The sequence below is a fragment of the Bombina bombina genome, chromosome 5 (genome assembly GCF_027579735.1).
Source record: "Bombina bombina isolate aBomBom1 chromosome 5, aBomBom1.pri, whole genome shotgun sequence".
NCBI classification, from domain to species: Eukaryota; Metazoa; Chordata; class Amphibia; order Anura; family Bombinatoridae; genus Bombina; species Bombina bombina.
Window position 1 is genome coordinate 903697982 of NC_069503.1, and position 12511 is coordinate 903710492.

General features: G+C 38.2%; 1 protein-coding gene across 1 annotated transcript in view; it reads right to left on the minus strand.

Annotated features, from left to right (window-relative positions):
• The window catches only part of NSMAF (neutral sphingomyelinase activation associated factor), a 258392-nt gene that overhangs the window by 196778 nt on the left and 49103 nt on the right, over positions 1 to 12511 (minus strand). The gene's annotated exons all lie outside the window — the stretch shown is intronic.

The following is a 12511-nucleotide window of genomic DNA, read 5'->3' on the forward strand; positions in this document are numbered from 1 at the left end:
TGAGATTCAAAGTAGGTGTACATAGCAAGATCATGTATACAAAATATACACTAACAATGAGGGCTCCATGTACGAAGCAGCGAAAGCTGCTCCGGAGCCTTTGCGGGGCAGGTTCGCATATGAGAGCCTGCTTCCCGCAATGTAAGAAGCAGCGGTCATTAGACCGCTGCTTCCTACACCCTACGCCACCTCTTAGGTGGCGAAGCAAAATCACAGAGAGCACGCTCGCTCTCGGTGATTGACAGCCCCTTCAGACGCATGATTGGTCGCACGATTGAAGGGGCGGGCATTACACACTCCGATGAGTGTGTAATGATACATACGGGCAAGCGGATCAACAGATCTGCTGCCCGTGTTTAGCGGAGGCGGGCGGACAGCTTCGCAAGTTAAGAAGCTGTCCGCCCGCCGTTTAGTACATGGCGCCCTATATCTCTTTAAACAGCATTCAAAATAAGAGTACATAGTACATCCATGTTTACAAACTATACACTTACAATATGTCTTCTTGAACCTCTTAAGGAAAAAAAAAGAAATCTGGTTAAACATAAGACAAGTATACGGTATATTATAGTCGCAGATGGTGAATCTCAAGTTTTCCATTTTTCCCTTATAGAAATTATAGGAGCCCAAAAAAGTATAGCTTAACAACAAGTAGGTATGGAGGTAGAGGTAATCTACTAGTGGGACTAAATATGTTATAAGTAAGTCCGGTTCTTTGATTATATACAGAAGTCGGAACTAGTTATGCATCTACGGTGGATATAAGAAAACCACATGTACTGCATTTGAACCTATCGTTATTGTAAAAAGCTGCAAGATTGCAGTAGAGGGTACCAGCATTAATAACTAGATATTTACCTCCTTTTTATAGTGGGAGGATTATATCTTGTTATTAATGCTGGTACCCTCTACTGCAATCTTGCAGCTTTTTACAATAACGATAGGTTCAAATGCAGTACATGTGGTTTTAGAACTGCCATAGGAGTACTCTATAGAACTGCCATAGGAGTACTGTATAGGGTTGGAGTCTAACTATTCTAACGTGGTCTGCATCCCAAATGCTCAGTAGATTTAAAATACTTGGCATTCCTATCCTAGGTATTAAATTATAGTGGTTAAAAGTTTGTATGCATTAGCACTTTTCCCAGTGACATCTAAGCTACCCTGGCCGCTGGTAGCCCATTACTATATATTATGCAGAAAGGGAAAATAAGGCAAATTTCACATCTCATACTATCTAACCTAATCTCACATCTAATTACAATGTAGCTAGGAACCTTTTTATCATCAGGGACTCAGATCAACAGCTGATTCTATGCTTCCAAAATGTACATTAAAACTCCCCATATGTAACCCTGGAGTAGTCTGGTGCCTTTGTTACTAGCCAAAAGTTCTATCAGGACCATAAAAAGGCACAGAATTAAAAATTCTTAAACAATATCACTCAAATATATATATATATATATATATATATATATATATATATATATATATATATATATATATATATATATATATATATATATATATATAACATAATTTATGTAAGAACTTACCTGATAAATTCATTTCTTTCATATTAACAAGAGTCCATGAGCTAGTGACGTATGGGATATACATTCCTACCAGGAGGGGCAAAGTTTCCCAAACCTTAAAATGCCTATAAATACACCCCTCACCACACCCACAAATCAGTTTAACGAATAGCCAAGAAGTGGGGTGATAAGAAAAAAAGTGCGAAGCATATAAAATAAGGAATTGGAATAATTGTGCTTTATACAAAAAAATCATAACCACCACAAAAAAGGGTGGGCCTCATGGACTCTTGTTAATATGAAAGAAATGAATTTATCAGGTAAGTTCTTACATAAATTATGTTTTCTTTCATGTAATTAACAAGAGTCCATGAGCTAGTGACGTATGGGATAATGACTACCCAAGATGTGGATCTTTCCACACAAGAGTCACTAGAGAGGGAGGGATAAAATAAAGACAGCCAATTCCTGCTGAAAATAATCCACACCCAAAATAAAGTTTAACAAAAAACATAAGCAGAAGATTCAAACTGAAACCGCTGCCTGAAGAACTTTTCTACCAAAAACTGCTTCAGAAGAAGAAAATACATCAAAATGGTAGAATTTAGTAAAAGTATGCAAAGAGGACCAAGTTGCTGCTTTGCAGATCTGGTCAACCGAAGCTTCATTCCTAAACGCCCAGGAAGTAGATACTGACCTAGTAGAATGAGCTGTAATTCTTTGAGGCGGAATTTTACCCGACTCAACATAGGCAAGATGAATTAAAGATTTCAACCAAGATGCCAAAGAAATGGCAGAAGCTTTCTGGCCTTTCCTAGAACCGGAAAAGATAACAAATAGACTAGAAGTCTTACGGAAAGATTTAGTAGCTTCAACATAATATTTCAAAGCTCTAACAACATCCAAAGAATGCAATGATTTCTCCTTAGAATTCTTAGGATTAGGACATAATGAAGGAACCACAATTTCTCTACTAATGTTGTTGGAATTCACAACTTTAGGTAAAAATTCAAAAGAAGTTCGCAACACCGCCTTATCCTGATGAAAAATCAGAAAAGGAGACTCACACGAAAGAGCAGATAATTCAGAAACTCTTCTAGCAGAAGAGATGGCCAAAAGGAACAAAACTTTCCAAGAAAGTAATTTAATGTCCAATGAATGCATAGGTTCAAACGGAGGAGCTTGAAGAGCTCCCAGAACCAAATTCAAACTCCAAGGAGGAGAAATTGACTTAATGACAGGTTTTATACGAACCAAAGCTTGTACAAAACAATGAATATCAGGAAGAATAGCAATCTTTCTGTGAAAAAGAACAGAAAGAGCGGAGATTTGTCCTTTCAAAGAACTTGCGGACAAACCCTTATCTAAACCATCCTGAAGAAACTGTAAAATTCTCGGTATTCTAAAAGAATGCCAAGAAAAATGATGAGAAAGACACCAAGAAATATAAGTCTTCCAGACTCTATAATATATCTCTCGAGATACAGATTTACGAGCCTGTAACATAGTATTAATCACGGAGTCAGAGAAACCTCTATGACCAAGAATCAAGCGTTCAATCTCCATACCTTTAAATTTAAGGATTTCAGATCCGGATGGAAAAAAGGACCTTGTGACAGAAGGTCTGGTCTTAACGGAAGAGTCCATGGCTGGCAAGATGCCATCCGGACAAGATCCGCATACCAAAACCTGTGAGGCCATGCCGGAGCTATTAGCAGAACAAACGAGCATTCCCTCAGAATCTTGGAGATTACTCTTGGAAGAAGAACTAGAGGCGGAAAGATATAGACAGGATGATACTTCCAAGGAAGTGATAATGCATCCACTGCCTCCGCCTGAGGATCCCGGGATCTGGACAGATACCTGGGAAGTTTCTTGTTTAGATGAGAGGCCATCAGATCTATCTCTGGAAGCCCCCACAATTGAACAATCTGAAGAAATACCTCTGGGTGAAGAGACCATTCGCCCGGATGCAACGTTTGGCGACTGAGATAATCCGCTTCCCAATTGTCTACACCTGGGATATGAACCGCAGAGATTAGACAGGAGCTGGATTCCGCCCAAACCAAAATTCGAGATACTTCTTTCATAGCCAGAGGACTGTGAGTCCCTCCTTGATGATTGATGTATGCCACAGTTGTGACATTGTCTGTCTGAAAACAAATGAACGATTCTCTCTTCAGAAGAGGCCAAAACTGAAGAGCTCTGAAAACTGCACGGAGTTCCAAGATATTGATCGGTAATCTCACCTCCTGAGATTCCCAAACTCCTTGTGCCGTCAGAGATCCCCACACAGCTCCCCAACCTGTGAGACTTGCATCTGTTGAAATTACAGTCCAGGTCGGAAGAACAAAAGAAGCCCCCTGAATTAAACGATGGTGATCTGTCCACCACGTTAGAGAGTGCCGAACAATCGGTTTTAAAGATATTAATTGATATATCTTCGTGTAATCCCTGCACCATTGGTTCAGCATACAGAGCTGAAGAGGTCGCATGTGAAAACGAGCAAAGGGGATCGCGTCCGATGCAGCAGTCATAAGACCTAGAATTTCCATGCATAAGGCTACCGAAGGGAATGATTGAGACTGAAGGTTTCGACAGGCTGTAATCAATTTTAGACGTCTCTTGTCTGTTAAAGACAAAGTCATGGACACTGAATCTATCTGGAAACCCAGAAAGGTTACCCTTGTTTGAGGAATCAAAGAACTTTTTGGTAAATTGATCCTCCAACCATGATCTTGAAGAAACAACACAAGTCGATTCGTATGAGACTCTGCTAAATGTAAAGACGGAGCAAGTACCAAGATATCGTCCAAATAAGGAAATACCACAATACCCTGTTCTCTGATTACAGACAGAAGGGCACCGAGAATCTTTGTGAAAATTCTTGGAGCTGTAGCAAGGCCAAACGGTAGAGCCACAAATTGGTAATGCTTGTCTAGAAAAGAGAATCTCAGGAACTGATAATGATCTGGATGAATTGGAATATGCAGATATGCATCCTGTAAATCTATTGTGGACATATAATTCCCTTGCTGAACAAAAGGCAATATAGTCCTTACAGTTACCATCTTGAACGTTGGTATCCTTACATAACGATTCAATAATTTTAGATCCAGAACTGGTCTGAAGGAATTCTCCTTCTTTGGTACAATGAAGAGATTTGAATAAAACCCCATCCCCTGTTCCGGAACTGGAACTGGCATAATTACTCCAGCCAACTCTAGATCTGAAACACAATTCAGAAATGCTTGAGCTTTCACTGGATTTACTGGGACATGGGAAAGAAAAAATCTCTTTGCAGGAGGTCTCATCTTGAAACCAATTCTGTACCCTTCTGAAACAATGTTCTGAATCCAAAGATTGTGAACAGAATTGATCCAAATTTCTTTGAAAAAACGTAACCTGCCCCCTACCAGCTGAACTGGAATGAGGGCCGTACCTTCATGTGAACTTAGAAGCAGGCTTTGCCTTTCTAGCAGGCTTGGATTTATTCCAGACTGGAGATGGTTTCCAAACTGAAACTGCTCCTGAGGACGAAGGATCAGGCTTTTGTTCTTTGTTGAAACGAAAGGAACGAAAACGATTGTTAGCCCTGTTTTTACCTTTAGACTTTTTATCCTGTGGTAAAAAAGTTCCTTTCCCACCAGTAACAGTTGAAATAATAGAATCCAACTGAGAACCAAATAATTTGTTTCCCTGGAAAGAAATGGAAAGTAGAGTTGATTTAGAAGCCATATCAGCATTCCAAGTCTTAAGCCATAAAGCTCTTCTGGCTAAGATAGCCAGAGACATAAATCTAACATCAACTCTAATAATATCAAAAATGGCATCACAGATGAAATTATTAGCATGCTGGAGAAGAATAATAATATCATGAGAATCACGATTTGTTACTTGTTGCGCTAGAGTTTCCAACCAAAAAGTTGAAGCTGCAGCAACATCAGCCAATGATATAGCAGGTCTAAGAAGATTACCTGAACATAGATAAGCTTTTCTTAGAAAAGATTCAATTTTTCTATCTAAAGGATCTTTAAACGAGGTACCATCTGACGTAGGAATGGTAGTACGTTTAGCAAGGGTAGAAATAGCCCCATCAACTTTAGGGATTTTGTCCCAAAATTCTAACCTGTCAGGCGGAACAGGATATAATTGCTTAAAACGTTTAGAAGGAGTAAATGAATTACCCAATTTATCCCATTCCTTAGCAATTACTGCAGAAATAGCATTAGGAACAGGAAAGACTTCTGGAATAACCGCAGGAGCTTTAAAAACCTTATCCAAACGTATAGAATTAGTATCAAGAGGACTAGAATCCTCTATTTCTAAAGCAATTAGTACTTCTTTAAGTAAAGAGCGAATAAATTCCATCTTAAATAAATATGAAGATTTATCAGCATCAATCTCTGAGACAGAATCCTCTGAACCAGAAGAGTCCAAAGAATCAGAATGATGGTGTTCATTTAAAAATTCATCTGTAGAGAGAGAAGATTTAAAAGACTTTTTAAGTTTACTAGAAGGAGAAATAACAGACAAAGCCTTCTTTATGGATTCAGAAACAAAATCTCTTATGTTATCAGGAACATTCTGCACCTTAGATGTTGAGGGAACTGCAACAGGCAATGGTACATCACTAAAGGAAATATTATCTGCTTTAACAAGTTTGTCATGACAATTATTACAAACAACAGCTGGAGGAATAGCTACCAAAAGTTTACAGCAGATACACTTAGCTTTGGTAGATCCAGCAGGCAGTGGTTTTCCTGTAGTATCTTCTGGCTCAGATGCAACGTGAGACATCTTGCAATATGTAAGAGAAAAAACAACATATAAAGCAAAATAGATCAAATTCCTTATAAGACAGTTTCAGGAATGGGAAAAAAATGCCAAACATCAAGCTTCTAGCAACCAGAAGCAAATGAAAAATGAGACTGAAATAATGTGGAGACAAAAGCGACGCCCATATTTTTTGGCGCCAAATAAGACGCCCACATTATTTGGCGCCTAAATGCTTTTGGCGCCAAAAATGACGCCACATCCGGAACGCCGACATTTTTGGAGCAAAATAACGTCAAAAATGACGCAACTTCCGGCGACACGTATGACGCCGGAAACGGAAAAGAATTTTTGCGCCAAAAAAGTCCGCGCCAAGAATGACACAATAAAATGAAGCATTTTCAGCCCCCGCGAGCCTAACAGCCCACAGGGAAAAAAGTCAAATTTTTGAGGTAAGAAAAAATATGATAATTTAAAGCATAATCCCAAATATGAAACTGACTGTCTGGAAATAAGGAAAGTTGAACATTCTGAGTCAAGGCAAATAAATGTTTGAATACATATATTTAGAACTTTATAAATAAAGTGCCCAACCATAGCTTAGAGTGTCACAGAAAATAAGACTTACTTACCCCAGGACACTCATCTACATGTTTGTAGAAAGCCAAACCAGTACTGAAACGAGAATCAGTAGAGGAAATGGTAAATATAAGAGTATATCGTCGATCTGAAAAGGGAGGTAAGAGATGAATCTCTACGACCGATAACAGAGAACCTTATGAAATAGACCCCGTAGAAGGAGATCACTGCATTCAATAGGCAATACTCTCCTCACATCCCTCTGACATTCACTGCACGCTGAGAGGAAAACCGGGCTCCAACTTGCTGCGGAGCGCATATCAACGTAGAATCTAGCACAAACTTACTTCACCACCTCCCTTGGAGGCAAAGTTTGTAAAACTGATTTGTGGGTGTGGTGAGGGGTGTATTTATAGGCATTTTAAGGTTTGGGAAACTTTGCCCCTCCTGGTAGGAATGTATATCCCATACGTCACTAGCTCATGGACTCTTGTTAATTACATGAAAGAAATATATATATATATATATATATATATATATATATATATATATATATATATATATATATATATATATATATATATATATATATATATATATATATATATATATATATATATATATATATATATATATATATATAAACATAGTAGCCCTCCTCTCAAACTATATTAAACTTTTCTGATTATCCGGAACCACATCAAATTGACAATGACAGATATAAAACCCTAGAATATGAGGAGAGGGTGGAACCTAGGGTCCCTCACAAACACATTCACTTGGCTAGGTCAGAAGTATATAATAGAACTTACATGCATCCATCCACCTCTAAAATTGCAATAATATATAAAGTGGCATACAACATTTGAGTAGAAGATGGGACTCAAGGTCCACCTCCTTGCAGGCAAATTGCATCAAGTCTCAATAAACAGACTGTCATTGTTCACCTGGACAAAGGCTGGGCAGTTATCTCTCTAGCCAGCAAGTTTAAAAGTAAACAAATAAAAGAAAATGCTTATGGGATCTCCTTTCCACTCCCATTCATTCAGCAGCATAATGTTTACCCGGTTCCAGATCTATTTACCCGACTCCCAATCTTGAGGGCAAAAGTGTTCCTAAGTGGCAGTTTCGGTAAGTTGTAGACTTACATAAATCTTCCATGAATAGCTGCCTGATCACTGCGCTAAGTGGGGTCGCTAAGGCGAATGCTCTGTAGTCGGAAAGTCGACTCTCTGTGTCACTACCATATCTCTCCTGAAAACAATATGCTGAGGGACTAAGTAGCAGTTTCTCCTGAGGCAGCATAGGATTAGTGACCTGAGTGAACAGTTCTCTCATATGTGGCAACTCCTCATTTAGTCTCACCTTCTCCTCTTCAGCTGCTAGCGAGAGTGAAAACTTAGCACAACCCCTTACTGTAGTCATATCCCAGGGTATCACATTCCACCTGTGAGTACTTTCTGCTCTCTATAACCTCGGGAACTCTTGTTGCCAACGACGGAGTCTCGCAGATATTATTTTCAGGTAAGGCAGGTGCCGATGGACCCATCTCAGACATCATCCACTGAATTGCCAGTTCCTCGGGGCATACGAGTCCACGACGATGCGGCTCCTCACGCAAAGTCGGACATAAGTCTCTTAGTGGTTCAGGCTCATTAAAAGGTCCCCCATGCTTCTTGCAAGTGCTCCGTAAGGCTGGTAAAGTGTTTGTATATTAAATTGTCCAGTGCCTCCAGTAATAATAATTCCTTGGTCTCCATGGTAGATTTAGTATCTGTGTACTTTATAACACAGAGGTCTGGGGGGGTGTATGTGGCAGCCACACAGTTCTCCGTCTATGGGTCTTTTGAGGTCTAGTTAACAGAAGTTGTGCGTGGCTTACTTGAAGAACATAGGCCAGGCTTGTCGTTGTATCCGCACCTTATCTCTAGCACAGTATGTAGATTATATCTGTTTACAGAAATTAAAGTTATATTCATGTATTTGCATCTAAAAAGCATCAAATTAGTAAGATGTAAAGCAGGAGCTTCATCGAGACACATCCTGCCGCTCCAAGCATAGGCTCCGCCCCTCCATATTTATTTTTTATTGTGCACTTTTGCAAAATTTGTGATTTTTTTTTTAGATACCAAAAGGAAACTTATTACAGCACTCAAAGTTCCTAAAAATAACAGCTGTAGTGTAGTTCACTTTAAACTAAGACATAACTTATTTACTCCATAAAAAATGGGAACACACATATAAAAGCACTAGGATCTTATCCATGTGGATTGTGTAACACCTGTAAACGTGCAAAATTAATTCCGTTCAGGGTTGCTTTGGGAAAGAACACAAGATACATTATATGAGCTGCAGTGGGGTGTTGTCTACATATTAAAATGCAAATGTAACCTTTGAGAGGTTGGACTGTACATTTTACATCTCACTTTACAGAAATTCGGAATCCCTGATGCATCTATCTCAAAAATGTTTGCTCTATATGCTAAGCCTTCAGCTAAAGTAAAAGTCAAATGTATCCTATTGGACTCCTTCCCCATTAAAAATGGAACAAGCAGGGTTGCCCCCTGTCCCTTCTATTATTTGTATTATCCATGGAAGTCTTAGCTATTAAACTCAGAAATAACAAATGTATCCATATTAACAGTAGACCATACCCACTACAAAAAAACACTATTTGCTGATGACCTGTTATTATTCCTATCTACACCACTGGGCTCTATGTTTGCAGCACAAACTCTCCTGAAGGAATATGGAGTGGTCTCAAATTAAGTTTTAACTCAACTAACTAAATCAGAATTACTCCCTCTGGAGTTGTCCGCTCAAGATCACGAGATGCTGCAAATGAAACCCCTTATAAAATACAATTGAAAGTGTTGAAAGACTTGGGCAAATACCTCTTTCCAGACTTACATCAACTTTATAAATACAATTATGAGAAATGTTTGCACAAATTCAATTAGTTGATACCCTATTGGCTCCCTAAATCATTTTCTTGGCTTGGAAGGATTAAATTTGATTAAGATGAAACTTCTACCCAAACTTCTTTACACTTTCCAAACAGTTACTATTCCACTTCCAAAACCCTATACCCAAACGTCAATCCATATTAAACTCATATCTGGTCTAAGAAATCTCTCCATCTACCAATGAAAAGGGGGAGGGGGGACTTGGAGTCCCAGATATTCAATTATACAGATATGCTACATTCCAAAATAGAGTAACTGACTGGAGTTACCAATCTCCATCATTGTATCAAGCCTGGATATCCTTAGAACATGGCCTTATTTTATTCCCAAAACTAGGAAGCTGCTGCTGGCTCCCACCTAGCCATAGACCACCAATGATTCACAAATTTCCAATCAATCATAAAAGAATCGTTCGACATCTTGCTGAGATTTTGTGAAAATTCCCTAAAATCTCCAGTATCCCCTCCCACCAACACCTATAATACAAAACCCTAATTTTTTTAACAGGACAGATACAAACATTCACCCATTTTTTACATAAATGAATACTCCCCATCTATATGCTATCAGAATCCTCAAAAATCCTGCCACACTCTCAGATGCAAAATGTAGGGGATGGCTTTTATTACCCATGGATTAAATATAACCAATTGGTGCACTTTCTAGGTACTCACAACCAAAATTTTTAATTTCTACACCCACACACTTTCTTTGAATGCTTCTGCATAGCTTCTAACCCCCAATGCATGGTATTTTCCTCCTGTACACCATCCTCTCTAATCCTCCACAACCTCTTCTATCTACATATTCCCAAAAATGGCAAAAAGAATTACCAATGCAGGTTTCTTTTAAAGACTGGAACAAACTGGGATCTATGTAACAGATTTGGTGGTCTTGCCCCAAGTCTTAGCAGTTCTGGGAAACGATAAAGGCCCCAAAAAACACCACTTTAAACTGCAACATCCTTTTGGACCCAATAATTTTATTATTTAACAGCACCCCCAAACTGCAATCCAAACGCACACTAAACTACTATACATAGCAATTAACAGCGCCAAACTACTAATTCCCACAATATAAAAATAGGAACGCACTCCAACAGTAGATTAATGACTAGTTCAACTCTCTCTCAATATAGAAAAATATTTTTATTTCTCAACAAATTATATTGGATTCCTATTATGAGATGTTGTGTATATGGAAATCAAGACCCCAAAATCCATTTAACACCCCCTCCCAACGCACTGTACCGATTTAATAGAATCCCACCTTAAATATAATTTGGTCATAATTTATGTCAACTACAAAATTAAATAAGATATTTAATATGAATAACTATCTAAAACATCTTTACTCTCTAACCATTTTCCCCTTGCAACAGCTGTTAATTATAGTACATAAAGAATTAGCTTGTATTACTCTTTATGTTTGTATTTGGTTAACAACTCTGTTTATATATATACATATATATACATATATATATATATATATATATATATATATATATATATATATATATATATATATATATATATATATACACATACACACACACACACACACACACACACACATACTGAAACAACAAGAACAACAAAAAGGTGCTCAGCCCTGTGCTGTATTGGTACGTGGCTGTTTTAGTATAAAGAAAGTTCCTTTAGTAAGCGGCGTGAAAGTAATGCAGTACAGTTCTGTCTCTATGGCTAAAAAACCAATATGTAAAGTTCAATCCTTTAGTGCTTTAGTGCAACCCCCTCTGAGTAACAATAGAAAGGTCACAACACGCTCATCAGTAAATGTGTCAGATCTGTCGAATAGTGTATCGGGAGGACATGCAGACGGACAGATTATTCAATCAATACAACGCCAATGGGTATATACATTGAAAGAGTGAGTAACTCACCAGTACCAGTAGTATGAACTAGCAGGATAGATGTGCGGTGAAGCCGTGTTTGATAATCAGAGATTACCTGTCCGCCTGTATAGAAAAGTTGAAAAGAACTTGCTTCTCTCTTGCTATAGTGCCGCTTGTGAAGGTGCGCGGGTGATGCCGCGTCCGACTCCTCCTGGATGACATATGGGCAGGGATCGCCCGATGATGAGTGATACTCAGAGTGTGTGAAGGGGGGTTGGACTTTGAAGAGGGAACCGCTTAGCAGCAAAGTTAAGTACCTATAATTGTTATATGTTCTGGTCCTCAAGGCTAGCTCAGCCTTCCATGCAAAATACAAAAAAATACGAAGACCATCCGGAACAATCAACCAAGTAGGTTTATTCAGGCTTGAAATGTGGAACACAAAGTTGTGTACAAGGTTAGGTGGTGCAGATCAGCACCACCTAACCTTGTACACAACTTTGTGTTCCACATATATATATATATATATATATATATATATATATATATATATATATATATATATAAATAAAGTACTGGATCCATGTTATTGTTTATTTGTTAAAATTTATAACTAAAATAAAAAAAATATGGAAATAAAAGCAAATGCGATTTGGTTTACATAGGCATGGCCTATAGAAAACTACAAAAGAGTGATGGAAAATTTAAGAAACATCTAGAATGCAAAACTGGATTTAAAAAGGAGGGGAAAAAGATTACTACGTTGGCAAATCATTTTCTTAAATTTCATGAATCAAGGC